This window comes from Ictidomys tridecemlineatus, chromosome 2 (genome assembly GCF_052094955.1).
Source record: "Ictidomys tridecemlineatus isolate mIctTri1 chromosome 2, mIctTri1.hap1, whole genome shotgun sequence".
Lineage (NCBI taxonomy): Eukaryota > Metazoa > Chordata > Mammalia > Rodentia > Sciuridae > Ictidomys > Ictidomys tridecemlineatus.
In genome coordinates this window covers 35,277,680-35,294,185 of record NC_135478.1, presented here as the reverse complement: position 1 = coordinate 35,294,185, position 16,506 = coordinate 35,277,680, and the positions used below count along the sequence as shown (strand labels likewise).

At 41.7% G+C, this 16,506-nt stretch overlaps 1 protein-coding gene across 1 annotated transcript in view; it reads left to right on the top strand.

The window, feature by feature from the left end:
* The first annotated feature begins 328 nt into the window (after positions 1-328).
* Rarb (retinoic acid receptor beta) overlaps positions 329-16,506 on the top strand; it is a 707,451-nt gene continuing 691,273 nt past the window's right edge. Inside the window, 1 exon segment of the mRNA XM_078038286.1 lies at positions 329-414. The gene's annotated coding sequence lies outside the window, so the exon portion shown is untranslated.

Below are 16,506 nucleotides of genomic sequence, written 5' to 3'. Positions count from 1 at the left end.
ACGCTGCAAGTGGATATGAACCATAGTCGAGGCTGCCATGTTGAAGAGGTCATTTCCAGCCCTCTTATTTGTTGGAGGATATCCTTTGCAAATTGGGATATCCTGGCCTATGGCATGCATTAGCAAGGGTGGTGACTGCAGCAGCCAGAGCAGAAGTCCGGGCAGCAGCAGCAGCTACAGCAGGAGCCGCCGCCGCGGCAGCTCACGCAGAAACCCCACTGGGCCAGTGTGGCTCAGAGCTGTTGCGAGCCAGCGTGGAGAGGAGGGGCTTGGCGCCTAGGGGGCGGGGCCTGGCACCCGGGGGCGGGGCGCAGCGAACCCGGCTCCCGCTGTCTGCTCTCCACGGCGGTGGCGGGGGCTGAGGGCACAGCTAGAGAGCGGCGCGCCGCGGACTCCCAAGCAGCCCGCCGAAAGGTAAAGCCAGGAGAGCGCGCTGGCGGGTCTTCCTGCTGGGTGGCTGCTGTCCAAGCCCCAAGCGTCCGCAGCGCCCTCAAGCAGCGTCTTGGTACCCAGGGCATTTACATTGCATCCTGGGACCCGCTGCCGAGAGGGGGTTTTGTGTGTGAGGCGGTGGGGCCCCGGGCTGGGGGTTTGGGGGTTTGCTGCGGAAGCCCGCGGCCATTCGAGGACAGCAGGACTCGGAGACAACTTTGCGCAGCGGTCCTTTTCCAAGTTCCCTTTATTGCCATTGTCTTAGCGCCTCCTGTCAGACAGTCTCCCCGGACTCCAGCTTTGTTCTCGTCAGGCCAAACCCTCCGTCCCCAAGGGCGTGAACCCAGGAGTCGCTGGCAAGTTGCACCTGCCAGTCGGATCTGTCCCGGCTCCTTTCGCATCCCTGCCGGGTCCAGCGCTGTCTTGCGCGCACTAGGGTTGGGCGCCACCAGAGCAGGTGTTCACCGGAGCAGAGGTTATCACCCCATTCCCCGTCTGGGATCTGAGATCCAGATCCTGGCGTCAGACCTCAGGGTTACGCGTGACTTGGGGCCAAAGAAAGGGCAAAAAAGTTTGGATCCTTGACTGGGCCTTGGGAACCAGCCGCGTCAGACTGCACATGGCTGGAGTTGGAGAGAGTGCTAGGGGATAGGTGACAGACTGAGGGACGGGATGGTAAGAGAACCCTGGAGACTGAAGCTCCTAGATGGGACTCTCCGCGGGAATTGGGTGCTTCTTGTTGTGTGCGTGCGTTGGCAGGAAGAGGCTTCATGTGACTGTAGAGAAGATGGGGGGAAAGAGAGAGGAAAAGAGAGGTACTAGGAATATATGCAATCATAGCTTACCCAGTGAGCACTGCCCGCTCCTCCCTCTGGATATTTTGGGAAAGCTGTGCATGGGATGTCTTGTACCTGAACTCCAGGAGTGGGTTTGGGGGATGGGGAAGAGGGATAAGTTTTACCCAAAGCTGGAGCTGGCTTTGAAAGCGAACAGGTGACAGCAGACGTGTGTCTGTGCATGCGTGTGTGTGTGTGTGTGTGTGAGAGAGAGAGAGAGAGAGAGAGAGAGAGAGAGAGAGAGAGAGTGTACACGCGAGCGCGCACAAGAGCTAGGGATGCACTTGGTGCTGGACCGCCCGCTGTGCCTCCACTCCCCCTCCTGCTTCCATCTTTTGACAGCAGCGTGAGTTTTTCTGCCACTCCCGCCTGAGGCTGACAGGCAAGAGGCAGGAGTGATGGTCGCGAATGGAGCGGACAAAAGGGTGCATTTGGATGACTCTCCCAGGGCTAGGCGGCTTAGTGTGTGTGCGTATCTGGAAGGGGGTCCCTTGTACCAGCTAGGAAGAAGACATTGAGAGAAGAGGGATGAGGTAGAAGAGAGAGAAAGACAGGTGAGTCAGAGCAGAGAAGAAGAAACAGAACTGGGTGGAGAAGAGAGCCAAGATTTAAAGCTTCTTGTCTGATAGGCTGTTGAATTATAAATCCGTTTTTTTAAAAAAAGGTATTAGAAAAAAGAAAATTCTGAACCTAAAATCTTAGAGGATGGGGCACAATAAATTTGATTATTTAATAGAAGTATTTCATGGAGTGATGGTAAAGTAAGTCTGAAACCCACTCTGAAGTTTATTGCTGGCTTTAGGTAATCTCTGACACAATCTTTCTAGCACCTACTCCAAAAGTACCTTTTGACTGTCAGAAAGAAGTAAAAGGCATATATACACAAATAAAATGCAGCTAAATGAAGTTTAAATGAAGCTTTGAGCAGGATTAAATGGCTTGTGTAACTGCTGAATGTTGCTAAAGTACTGTCAGGGCTATAAAATAGCCAGACAAAAATAAAGGAAAAAAAAATAATTGTAACAAGAAAATGAAGGCTTTACAAGAACTTCAGTAATGAACACATAACAATTGATGGTATGATGCAGTAATTATTTTCGTATTTACGCCATTAACGATTGTAATTTAACGTTAATGTCCTGGTATTTTATTCCTTCTCATTTGCAGACAAAAGCACATCTGAGACACCATCAGGGAGTAATTTGGTAATATAAAGTCATGAATAGAAAACACTAAACCATGCTCAGAACTCTGACAACATAAAGCGTGAAACAAAATAACCTCATTTGCTGTTTATTATCTGTCTTTATAATTCTGTTTACCATCATTTGCATAAATGAATAGCTAAATTGTATAGTATATCTCGTTTTGGATAAAAAAAAAGCCTTGATGCTTATAGATATACTGGGGGAAAACACTGGTAGGTAATCCTTACATTAAACATGAAGAAACTTTGTGGGATAAGAAACAGTCTTCCAATAATCAGACTGCAACTTCAACCTTCTTCAGATATCCTTAGTTTATTTAACTTGGCTTAAGAAATGGTTAACAATATATATGTAATTAGTAGATGGACAGATCTGAAACTTCTTTTCTAGTTGAAAACCAAACCAAACGGAAGTGCTCTATTTCAACCTGAAAGGCTTGTTTTTTGCTGTTCAAACTTTCAACGGATAAATTTTTTGAACGTGAGAAGGAGGGAGTTTGTTGGAAGAAGCTCAAAGCAAAATTCAGCAGAAACTGAAGTCATTAACAATTTAAGACCAAAAAAAAAAATCAGCCCCCTATTTTAAAACTATGGTGCATTACTTGAACCTTGGAATATTTGTTAAAACTGCTTTACTCATATGATAAAGGGAACAATTAATAACTGTATTAAAAGGGCTTTGAAGTAACATGCCAGCAAAACAGCTGAGCAAAACATGTGGTGGTTGGGAGGGATCAGTCAATCACATGAATGCTTTATAAAAAAAAGCCATTTATTATTACCAGGCACACACAATATCACAATGATTGAATGCACCTTTTCCTTTCCATACAAATAGGCTGGTCTCATGTGGAACAACACAATGAAATCAGTATTACCTGAGAATGGATTCCATGTGAAAATAAGGACCTTGTATATATTCTGAGTACAGAGGAAAATAAAAGAATATGAGACAAGCAAGCTGTTTGTTAAAGGGAAGGTTGGTGTGTGGAAGGAGGGGGCAAGTCCTTAACAGTTTACTGGTGTGTAACCTTGGGAAGTACAATGGTGTGAACAAAGAATATTTTGAATACAAGTTTAATTACTGTATGCTCCCTTAAAGAAAGTCACTAATTCTCTGTTTTCACTTTTAAATTCTAAATATTTTGAAAGCTGACCACTTTCACTGTATGTCCCTTTTTCTTTATCGCAATGTTCTGTAGAGAGGTTCTGTATTTTCCTTTGTCTTAAAAGTTCAAAATATGACTTTCGTTAATCCTTCATTTATTCTTTCCTGCTACATGCATTTATTAGGTGCCCATAATTAACAACTAGATATTGTACCAAGTACTAGGGATTCAAAAACGAGTTAGAAGCCAGGCATGGTGGTACACGCCTGTAATCCCAGCAGTTTAGGAGGCTGAGGCAGGAGGATCATGAGGTCAAAGCCAGCTTCAGCAACTTAGCGAGGTCCTAAGCAACTCAGTGAAACCTTGTCTCTAAATAAAATACAGAAAAGTTAATCCCTGGTACAAAAAAAAAAAAAAAAAGAAAAAGAAAAAAAGAAATCAGACTCAGTCTCTGTACTTACAGTGTAAGTAATATATACAATTATTTGTAAAGTAAAAATAAAATTATTAGGTGGGCACAGTGGCTCACGCTTGTAATCCCAGCAGTTTGGGAGGCTGAGGCAGGAGGATTGCGAATTCAAAGCCAGTCTCAGCAACTTTGTGAGGATCTAAGCAACTCAGCAAGACCCTGTCTTTAAATCAAATACTTAAAAAAGGGTTGGAGATGTGGCTCAGTGATTTAGTGCCCCTGGGTTCAATCCCCAGTAGCAAAAAATAAAATAAAAAAATTATCTTTAAATCGGTGAGGAGGACAGTTATATGGGTAAATAATTGCAATAAGATGTAATAAGGGGCAGTCGACCCCAGAACACTGGGATGAGATAAAATGAGTTCAACTCTCAGCTCTGCTTCTTACTCCCTATCAGAATTTGGCCCAGTTAATTCAACCTTTCTGAGCCTGTGTTTTCTTAACTGTTGAATGGGGAAGTGACATTTCCCTAAACCACAGCATTGCTATGAAGATTACATGACAGCATACTTTCATGTCTTCTGTTTTGAAAACAAACTCTGGATCCCATCCTTGTCAGCACCCCACACCTCACGTCTCTCCTCCATGTCATCATTGTCAGACTTCTCTGGTGATGTCAACCCATGCTGTCTCTACCTCCTGTCTACCTTACTGTCCATCTTCTCCAGTGTGGCTTCTGCCCCCACCACTTACAGAGACACTTCTATTGAGATTAGCAGAGACCACCATGGGGTCAGATCACATGAGCTCATTCTCACATAATCGAGTTACAGCATTTGAGTTTCTTGGTCCTTTTTCTGCCACCAGGTATCTTCAGCGAGGTGAGAGGTCTCTGTGAGACTCTCTGCTCCTGTTCTTCTTCTTTAGACTTTGTATTGTTTCTTAGTGGGCTCCTCCTTCATTACCTCATTTCGGAAGAAAGGTTGGATCTTTCCATTTAGGGCTTGATGCTGGGCCCTCCTTTGATATCTCCTTCCTCCCCTCTTTCTCCTTTCCCTCTGGTGATTTCTATCATTCTCATGGTTTTCAATCTCACTTGTATGCTGGTTTCAGTTTAATGTCTCTAGTCCATACCTGCCCGCTGATCTCCAGAAACATCTATTCAACTGTTCACTTAACTTCTCTACTTGGACATTTCACATGCATATCAAATTTCATGAATCCCGAATTTAAAGCCTGTGTTCCCATTATCAACAACACCCAAGTATTATTCTTCCTTTATTCTTTCTCATCTGGGGACATGACAGCCCCATGCACCCAGTTGCTCAGTCCAAATGCAACTTCATCCCTTTTACCTCCACATATTTCTTTATTCTTGGTCATATACTTTGTGTTCAAAGTGAGTAATGATGCCATGAACAGTGGTTCATTTGTTCCAATTGGCCAGTACTCTGACTGTACCAATTGATTAATATTTTTGGAATATTGCCCCTGCTGGTGTCAATCAGCCTCTTTGTATCTCCATTGCATCCCCCTCGTGTCCAGGCCAAGATCACCTCTCACCTTTATTTTTGCCCTGATATGATAGACTTGTATACAAATTGTTAGTATGACCATTTAAACTTTGCTATATTTGCACAGGACAAGAAATAAGTTTCACATCATCTAACAGTAAGAGACTGGACAACAATACAGAAAGGACTCACACTTTGTATGTTAACTCAATTTAATGCTAAGAGGTTAAATACCTTGAAAGGTAAAAGTCCTTTATGGGCTGAGATAGAGAGCTGGCATATCCCTCACAAGGACATTGGATTATGGAATTTCACTCTTACTAAACTTGGAATACTATGCTTGCTTTTCACTTTTCAGAAATGAAGTCAGATTAAAGTTCTACCACTAGAATAAGTAAATTTAAGTAATCACAACCTTGAATAGTTGATTTTTTCCCAAGGCCTATAGAGTACATTGAATTTAAAAACTAATCTTGAAAAACAATGAAGAGATTATCAACGATGGTGTCTGTTGGTGTGGAGATTTTTTTTTGACAAATGGTAGGAAATGAAAGCAAAATAATTTGATTGGGAAATATCATCAGTGTCCACCCAGAGCTGTTGGTTGTCCCTGCCTTCCCCTCTTTCACTAAGAGGCCACTGTTAGCAAAATAGGCATCCGTGAGTGCATTGTACTTGGATGATGTATATATGTGATGGAAGATTTGACCCCCAAAGGGCAGTGAGGATAGTAATGTCATCACACCCACAAGACTCAGGGTTCAGTAAAGTCATTGGAAAGAGAACTGAGAAAAGTCTGTTTCAGTTTTCCAGCAGAGAAGGCATTTTCTTTTCCCAAAGAGTCACAGGAAGGCAAGAAGGATGCCTTCCATGGTGAATACACTTCACATCTTCCCTCCGTCTCCCTGGGCCCATCCTTACCCTTGCACCACTCTGGGCTGTGTTCAGGCTCCGTCCTATGCTTCCTCTCTCCTTTTCTCCTGCCTTCCTCTTTCCTTCTTTCCCCCTATTTAGTTCCTTCCTTCTCCCTCACTTCTTTCTTTTACTCTTCAATTTCTGTTGCTTCCGTTCTTTCTCCCCTCCTCTTGGCTCTTCTCCTTTTTCATTGTCTTTTTCATCTTTCTTATCAGAGCACAAACAAAAGGAATCCCTTTTGGACTTGGTGGTCACGGCATGCATTATTTCGAATTCACATAGAGAACCTTAAACCTGGAGTGTTGCACATCTGGAATCCCCGCTACTCAGGAGGCTGAGGCAGGAAGATTGCAAGTTTGAGTCCAGCCTTGGCAACTTAGTAAGACCCTGCATCAAAACAAAACATGAAAGAGGCTGAGGGCATAGCTTAGTGGTAGATGCATGCTCACGTTCACGGTAATGGTAAAAATTAGAATAATTGTTTAAATGATGTTTAATAATAGCCACTGAGTGCTTCCCGTGCACTAGACTCTGGGCTAAAAGGTTGATACTTATTATTTTATTTATTCCTTACTCTTCATAGGCCCATGTTTTCAGTGAGGAAGCAGAATAATCAAGATTAACTGACTTGACAAAGGTTGCAAAATTAATGGTTTGCAAGTGGCAATTCAGATTCTCTTAACTTTGGTACCCTATAGCACTGTAGAGGTGCCTCTTGAGCAACACCCAGATTCTACATGAATACAGAACATTCATGTTGATCGTGGGTTGCAGGGAACCCTGGCAACTGTAGTAGCCGCCTAGGGGTGCTTCACCACTGAGCCACATCTCCTGCTCTGCCTTTAAAAAAATATTTTGAGACAGTGTCTCTCCAAGTTGCTGAGGCTGGCTTTGAACTTGTGATCCTCCTGCCTCAGCCTCTTGAGTTGCTGAGATTGCAGGCCTGTGCCACCATGCCTGGCTAAGGTTAGATCTTTCACAGGAAAGCAAGGTAGAGGCATCTCATTATTGACTCTCTTTCCAGTATTGTTACTGAGGAAGGCTGAAAATTAGTGGGTTTTCATTCTGGAATGACCTAAACATCATTGGCTTTGTAAAAGAGTTTTCATTTGTTTTTTGGTACTGGGGATTGAGCCCAGGGGAGCTTTACCATTGAGCTATATCCCCAGCTCTTTTTTTTTTTTTTTTTTTTTAAATTTTGAGACAGGGTCTTACTGAGTTGATTAGGCTGGACTTGAACTTGCTATCCTCTTGTTTCAGCCTCTGGAGTCTAGAGTACAAGCTTGTACCACTGTGTGGGCCAGACTTTGTAGAAACAGTTTTCAGTGGATTCCTGAACATGCTTTCCATCTTCTCTAAAGTAAATGAAAGTCTAATTTTGAGGTGAACATGATATTATTTGTATTTTTTTGGACATGAATGAGGGTAACACTGGGCCTGAGCAGAGAAGAAATAAGATGACCTTGAATAGGGGAAATGAATCTTGACTGGTTTGCGGAGCAAAATGGAACCTCCTTTTCTATAACCTGAGGCAATTGGAGTTAGGTGTTCTCTTCAATTCTTTGCAGTGGAAATACCCAATAATTCTCTACACAGGGAGGGACTGGTTATAAAAAAGAGGACAGTGGGCAAAGGATGCTCAATGTCTCATAAGGGCTTTCAAGATGAATCCCGTTTTCTAGCAAAGTTTACTAAAGAACTCAGGATTAGAGAAAAGCATGAGCCATCAAAAAAACCAAATTTGAGAGTATCCAACAACTTTCTGACTGGCAACTCTGTTTCCACCTTGCCCCACATGGTCCCTAGACTGGTTTCATTAAAATGGTAATGAGAACATGACACATTATCTGGGTCCTCCCAGGGTTCCTCCTCTCACTAAAAGCCTAAGTCCTTGCTGTGTCTGACCAGGCTCCTCGTGATCCAGATCCCTGTTATCTCTCTGACCTCTTGTACAGTGAATGAATGAATGAGTGGATTGATTCTTAGGAAGCCAGAGAATATCCCAGGTACTCAGTAGTGTTTGTTGGATAATAAAGAAGGGAAATACTATTTTAATAGAGACACATTGGAGAAATTAGGATTAAAAAAAAGAGGTACAGGAACAATTTGGTGCATAAATGGGGATAAAAGCTATTAGAACTATTGGATGCTGCCCTAGATTTTCCACTACTTATTTGTTCATTCATTTCACAAGTATGTGTTGAGCATTTGCTGCATACCAGGCATCCATCTAAAGGTTGGATGCACATCAGTGACCAAGAAAGTAAATTCACTGGCTCTGTGAGGCTGACATTCTATTAGAAGACATATATTACATCAAATTAGACAAATAAAACTATAACTCCAGGTAGCAATACATCCTATGGATAAAACCTCAACATACAGTTTGCCTCTCCGATCTCATCTATGGGTCTCCTTTACTGAATGAATGACTGGCTCATGAGTGAGCCAGGGAATATCCAAGGTGGAGTACAGTTTTAATAGCAGGTCTTACATTTTTCTGCTCTCAAGTGATCAGTACTGTTGTACTGTCTGCCTCTCCTCTGTGTTGTAAAACTATGCTCTGATCTCAGAAGACAATAACCAGTCTTACTGAATGAATGTGTAGTCTTGTCTTCCTTAAGAAGTTTTGACTAATGAGATAAACTTACCTTTAAAAAGTGGTATTTAATATTTTCAAATAATATTTGAAAAACAAAGTTTAACTAAAGAAGATCCCCAATCAATGGCTTGGGTGAAAATGTTCTGCATCTATTTTTATTTTATTTTATTCTTTGGTACTGAGGATTGACCTCAGGGGCACACAACCACTGAGCCACATCCCTAGCCCTTTTTTAATATTTTATTTAGATTCAGGGTCTTGCTGAGTTTCTAGGGCCTCCCTAAGTTGCTGAGGCTAGCTTTGAACTCACGATCTTCCTGCTTCAGCCTCCTGAGCTGCTAGGATTATAGGCATGTGCCACTGTACCTGGTTCTGCATTTAATTTTAAAGTGGTATTAAATGTTCCACTGTTACAGATATAAAAAATTATTTTTGTTGTTGCTCTTGTCCCATTTTGTATTTAACTCAGGAGTGCTCTAGCACTCTCACCCCTTTTTAAACTCTATTTTGAGACAGGATCTTGTTAAGTTTCTGAGGCCGGCTTCAAACTTGTGATCCTCCTGCCTCAGTCTTTCATGTGGCTGGAATTACAGGTGTGTGCCGTCATACTCAATCAAGTATTCCTTCTTTTGATAAATAACTTAAGGAAGTTTAACTAAGGGTAGATAACTTTTTCTTGCTTCATACATCAGTCCATTCACTATTATAGTTAAAAGAGATAATGTGGAAAAGTTTCAATTACAGAAATTCAGCTTCCATGTAATTTGCTCATTGCTTTGTTTATTATCTTAGACCCAATTTTGGCCCCTATATTTTTGCTTATGTTTATTTATTATGGAAGTGATAGGAAACTCATGCAGACTCCACTCAGATTTGCCTAGAAACAAATAAATGAACAACATCACGCCAGAAAATGAAACAATGGTGGCTGAGAATGCTTCTGTCTCTCTGATACTACTGATTAGTGTCACCAGCGCTGGAGGGGCCTGAATTATTTTGCTGTCATCGCCTTGACAAACCAACACACACTTAGTGGTATCAAACACCACCAATTCAATATCTCCTAAGTTTCCATAGGTCAGAAGTCCAGGCAGGCTTGGCTGGTTTCTCTGCTTAGGGTCTTATTAGGCCAAAAATCCAAGGCTCAGCCAGCTGAGCTTTTGTCTAGAGGTTCTAGGGAAGAATTTCCTTCCAGACTCATTCAAGCTGCTGGCAGAATTCATTTCCATGTGATTGTAGGACTGAGGTCTCCATTTCCTGGCTGGTTGTAAACTGGTGATAATTCTCAGCTTTTACTTCCTTGGTTTATGAAGCACTCTTTTCCCATCTTTCTTCTATCTGCAGCCACAGAATGTTTTCTGTTTTTTAAGGGTTCCTATATTAGATTAGGTCCACCCAGATAATCCAGGTTAATCTCCCAGCTGAATGATAAGATTAGGACATTTTGGCTGGTAGCGGTGGTGCCCACCTGTAATCCCGGCAGCTGGGGATGTTGAGACAGGAAGATCATGAGTTCAGAGCCAGCCTTAGCAACTTAGGGAGGCTCTAAGCAACTCAGTGAGACCCTGTCCTTAAATAAAATATAAAATAGGGCTGGGGATGTGGCACAGTGGTCAAGAGCCTTTGAGTTCAATCCCCAATACCAAAAAAAGAAAAAAGAAAAAAAGTGCATTTTGCAATGTAAAAGTCATACATTCACAGGAGTGACAGCAGTGTGAAAGATAAGAGGACCACCATTTTGCTTACCGCAAGGCCCATAAGGTCTACCTCTGGATTTATGGATGATCAACTAAGACAAACCAGATACCTTGATAATTGTTAGAAACAATAACCTCTTTTGGAAAGATATCAACTTGTGGTTAAGGCAAAAGTGGTGGTCTTTTGGCAGTTCCTAGGACAAAAAAAGTAAAGATACCCACTGTATTAAACAAAACGGAAATAAATTACTTATTTTTTATTAGATATGACTTCTAAAAAAGAGGCTTAAATACAAAGAACCATTTTGTGCGCTGCAGTGAAACATTCACATACCTTCAGGAGTCAGGTGTCCAGAGTGGGAAGCAGCAGGATATGGCAGCAGTGGAATGGATTAGGAGCTTGGAGGAGGGCAGCTCCCAGCACTTGCTTTACCCTGGAGTAGTTTCAGCCTAGTAATGACAAATGCCTTCATTTAAATGAGGGCTGAGAAACCCAGAATCTTAGGGTGAGTCTGGACATCTGTGTGAAATCACCAGGGTTTTTTTTTGTTGTTGTTAATGCCAACTAAATCAATATTAAAAATAATAGAAGCACCAAAGCCTAATACATACGAGGTCTAGATTTGGCTGTGGCTTGCCAGTTAGCAATCTATGGTTTTACTCATGCTGAGTTAAGTGCGTGCTTGAGTAAAAAAGTATTCAATATGTCAGAAAGTATTCAATTAAGGAATTGGCATTGACAAAGATATTAAATCACTGCAATATAGTGATACTTAGAAGCTTTTAGCTTCAGCTTCTAGATCTAGCATTGCGACTTTAATGGTCTGCTTTCTTCAACCTGTAATAAAAAAAAAAACCCAAAGCAACAAAGAAGAAAATTAATGTATGATGCTGTTCTAGGGCGTCTCACCTTCCATGGGAATCTAGAATACTGCTTTTTGTTGGTTTACACTCTTCAGGTTTACACAGACAAAGGGAATCAGGATCAAGCATGATGAATGATCCCTGGATTTGAGGGTGAAGAAGCACAAATCCATCTAGTCAACAAAATTACATTCGTCTTAAGAGCTGAGGGGGAAAGTACTTTTGAAGCACATACTGAATGAAAACGAAATTTTGTTTTATAAGATATAATATTGCACAAAGAGACCAGAAAATTTATCCTCTAGATAGAGTTTGAGGTTCCTAAGATTTTAAAAATGTTTTCCACCTGGGTGGGAGCAGAGGTGGGAAGGGGTCAGGGCTGGGAGCCCAGCTGAGCCATGCTAATGGGACTGAGTAAGGGCTCTGCCACTCAGCAGATGAGCGCCTTTGGCAGGGTCGTTGTAATTCGCTAAGGCTTGATCTCCTTATCTGCAAAATGTGGAAATTAGCACCTGTCTCAGAGATTATCCTGAGGATTCAATGGAAAGATGCCTTAAAAAGCTGAGGTTGTTCTTGTCACATGATTCCAGATCTGGGTACTCAGCAGCTTGTCAGTCACCATCAATTCTTATGCTGTGGATTTTTAAATGCCAGTATGTATAGAGACCCAGGACTTATCTGTGACTTATTAAATGAAGGAGTGAGGTTGTATAAGAACTGGATAGTTACCATCTTAATTATAGGTTGACCTACATGGCTCCTTTAGCTGTTGCTGCCTTGGTTAAAGATTGTGGGGGATTCCACTTTTCCCTGAAGCTCTCCGCATGGAATGCAGTTGTTTGCATTGCAACAGTTTTTGACCTGGTGCCTAAGGACCTGTATGCAAGTATTGCTTTCTTAAAATATTCCAGCCATGCCATGTGAATATAGGAAGTATACCCAAATCCTCCGAGTTTTAGATGCCCTTTGCTAGAGGCAATGTGTATAAATGCTTTTTATAGCCTTAGAATCTAAATGGTTAGTATTTGTTATTGCTCCTACTGGGTCATTTTCTTCAAGACCATATGAGTTAAGTGGACAGAAAAATGTAAAGGTGATGTGCAGCACAGATGTAAAGATGACCTAGAACAGCCACTTCTAAAACTGTTGAACAGTTTTCCTTTTCCAGCTATAGTAGGTGTAGGAGATACACACAAACAAATGCACACAGATCAACCAACCGCACACGGTGCCTAACCTCCTGGAGGTCATGTTGGCTGGGAAGACCAACACAACCTGATACACGCACAGATGCAAATGTTTGTAAATATTTAAGAGATGGGGCTGTAGTGTGTGGCAGTGGGAGATTCCAGCAAGACATCCTAGTTTAAATATCAGTAAAATACTTTTTTAGACTTAACTCAGTAGCCAGGAGATGCTCTCAAAGATAAAACGACATCCACTAAACAAAGCCAAATGTTTTCTCATTTGCTTCCTTGAACTTTAGTTATCGCATGCCCAAGTCAGTAATTCCATAGAAATTGTCCCATTTTTTTTTTCCACCTAAGGTGATATCACTGATGAAGATTTCAAAATCCAACAACTAGGAAACAAGGAAGTTTCCCAGCATAGCTGCGAGGGTAACACCCACATAGATGGGCCATCTTGCACACAGGATCCCTGGGCTTCTGCCTCAGCGATCGGCTGCCTGCTTGCAATTCATCAGCACTGCTGTGTCGAGGAAGGTTACTGTAATTGTTACTCAAACGGCTGCCGTGAAACACAAAGTCTTTGTTTAATTTAGGATGTTCCAGAAGGTCTGTGGCAGTTTTGATGACTGTAAAATGCCATATATAGTAAGGTTATGCTGAGCACTAAATTTCAAGGGAAAAAACCTCAACCAAATTTATAGCAACCTTTTATATAAAAATTGAACACTTTTTTGCACATCTGATATTTTAGAGGAGTAAAAAAAAAAAATGAGACCAACAGAAGATGCATTTATCACATTGTCCTCATCCTGCTAATCTTTTTTACATGTCTCTAACAACAAGTAATTAATAAAATGGCTTTCCATTAATGAAAAAATTAACAGACATTTCATAATTATAAATAATAGTTGTAGGTCTGTGAATGATTATGGCTGTGCAGTAGGTTTCAAAAGTACAAGATATATGAATTCTAGAAATTATTGCATGTTTACTTATTAATCCATGTCTTTCGAGGAGGATTTTATACACTTTGTCTTCATGAAACATGAAGGAACCTGTTTAGAAATGGCCTGATTTTAGTTTTCATAATCAAAAAGACAGAAAATATATTCCGGAACCCATTTTTTTAATTGATGCAGTCTATTCGTGTGTTCCAAAGGCCTAATGATGCATTAAGAATTCTTCATTTTTGTTAGTTCGATTTTTCTATTGAGCAACATTCCTGAGACTAATAGAATGAAGGAGAGAGGGAAAAAGATTGAGAACTGCCCAGGACTGGCTGCAGTTATGGAAATAAGCAGATGATGGGAAATAACTCAGGTTATTTTCATGTTTAGTTCTTATCAGAGATTCATTGTATTTCGATAGAAAACATGGAAGCTCCCCCTATTATAAATTCAAAGCTATAGTTAGATCAGCACATTAAAAACTACTTCAAGATGGAATTATTTTATCATTTTGATTTCTTTATTTCCCTTATAGAAAAAATAAATGCCCATTGGGCTGCGAATTAGGGAGGACTATCTTCCTTCCTTATCAGGGTTAGTAATATGAATATTATTTGGTGGGGAATTTGATTCGGGATTGAGGGGAGTGATCATATTAGCACAAGACTCCCTGGCCAATAATCTCATAACTAAGGGATATATATTAAATCCTTTTTCTATTTATATTCGTTGGCAGGCCATTATTCATTGTTATTGTGGAGATTTTTGTTAAGTAATAGTTCTCTTGAGAAATCATGGGTGCTTTTTCGAGGTCACAATTTCCTATGCGCTTCAGGAGTGGGCCATACATCCTCTCCTCGGTTTAAGAAGCCACTCCAGACCCATTTTCTTTAACACATGCTTTATTTGTAAGGTTTCTGACACTCCCTTCTTCCGAGAAGTTAAGAATGATATATCTCTCTCTTTATTTTGTGAAGTCAAATTGATTAGAGGAAACAATAAACATCATTCCTTAACCATGAAACCTGATATATATTTTGAATACTTGGCTGGGTTGTGGAACAATGGCCCTGAGTACCTTTTCTAGACGAGGCAGGGCTGGGCCAAAGGCCTGCTGGTAAACAGTCCTCAACAGTATTTCTTCTTCTAATGGAAAGTATTTCACCCTTGGCCTTTATTATGATTATGTCTTGTGCTCTGACATGACAAAAATCCATCACCTTCAGAGATATGGATACCTGTCTGTTGGTGTTAGGTCATTGCCGGGAGGGGAAAACCAGCCAATTCCGGGTTTTTTTTTTTTCTTTCTTTCTTTCTATAATACCCACCCAAAGGTTTTTCTGAGCGTGCCTTGGTTTAAAAACTTGAATTAATGCTTCAGAGTGGAGAATCACATATTAGGTTTTACCAAGTGTCGAGGGTCACAGGAGGACAACTCCCACTTCTCAGTCTGCATCACATCAGACCAGAAGCAACCAAAGTGGACTGAGGAGTCCCCAGAAGGCAGTGGGCAGGGTATGCATTTTATAAGACCTGGAGATCATCCCAGGTCTTGCCTGTCCTACTTACTAGCTGTGGCACCTCAGACACATTGCTTTATGGCTCTGAATTTGTTTTCTCACCTGGGAAAGAGATGGAACAGCATCTACCTATGAGCATTCACTGAATTTACATAGGCAAAGTCCTGGCACGTAGTAGGCCCACGATAAAGTGAGTTCCATACACTCATTTCCCTTATAAGCTCATACGGATTTGAACCAAATAGACACCTCCTGCCTACCCACACAACATCACGTTAATATATGAGATTGGCATCAAAATCAGATAAGCCTTGTTATTACTCTGTAGTCCTCTGATGAGCAACATCAGCCTCACTTGGGAACTTACTAGAAATGCAGAATCCAGGGTCCAACCCTAGACATGCTGAATCAGAATCTGCAGTGAGTTGTACAGGATGCCCAGGGGATTCATGTGCGCGGCCAAATCTGAGAAGCACTGAGATAGACCATGACATTTTTCTCATTACCACGTCAACCAGATGTGCTATCGGTTGTCCCTTCCTTTTCACCATCCATCCGCTTGTTGTTTTATGGACTTAGTGTATGATGGACAGTAGGGCACTTCTTCCACGGGGCGGGTCAGCGCATGCTCACTCACACACCCACCCCTCCACCTAGGGCCTGGCACAGGTAGAACCTCCATAAATGTTTATTGAGTGAGATAAAACAGCCAACAGTCAGACAAGCAGACTCTCCCATCTGTTCTGCTAATGCACAGCAGCCCTAGGAGGGCCTGGAGAGAGATGAATGTGCTTAAGGTCTTTGCCAGGAGGCATTACCCGTGCCCAATGGGAGGAGGGGTTTGCTCTCTTCTGTTCCTGCCAGGAGATCTGCTGAGGTTCGGAAAGCTTGTCAAACGCGTGCAGCCAGAACAAAGGACAAGGAGCGTCCTTGCCTCTTTCTTTTCCTCCCCTGACAAGGCTGGTGACAATATGCTTTGGGAGCAATTTCTTTGGGGGGTGGTGGTGGATATAATCTTTCCTGTTCACTAGGGACAAAGTGGTAAGGAAATGGTGTTGTACCATTGTTTTTTCCCATATCTGGGACTAACTGGCCTATGTCTCCATTGGATTTCGAATTTCCAAGTTTCTGATTCTCAGGAGGGCATAGAGTACACTTCAGTAAGGGATAACTGGGGAGTAGATATTACCCAGAGAAAAAAATGGAATGACTGGAGAGAACTTGGTATCTTGTGGAAGGTGAGAAATAGAAGACTATAGGCTCT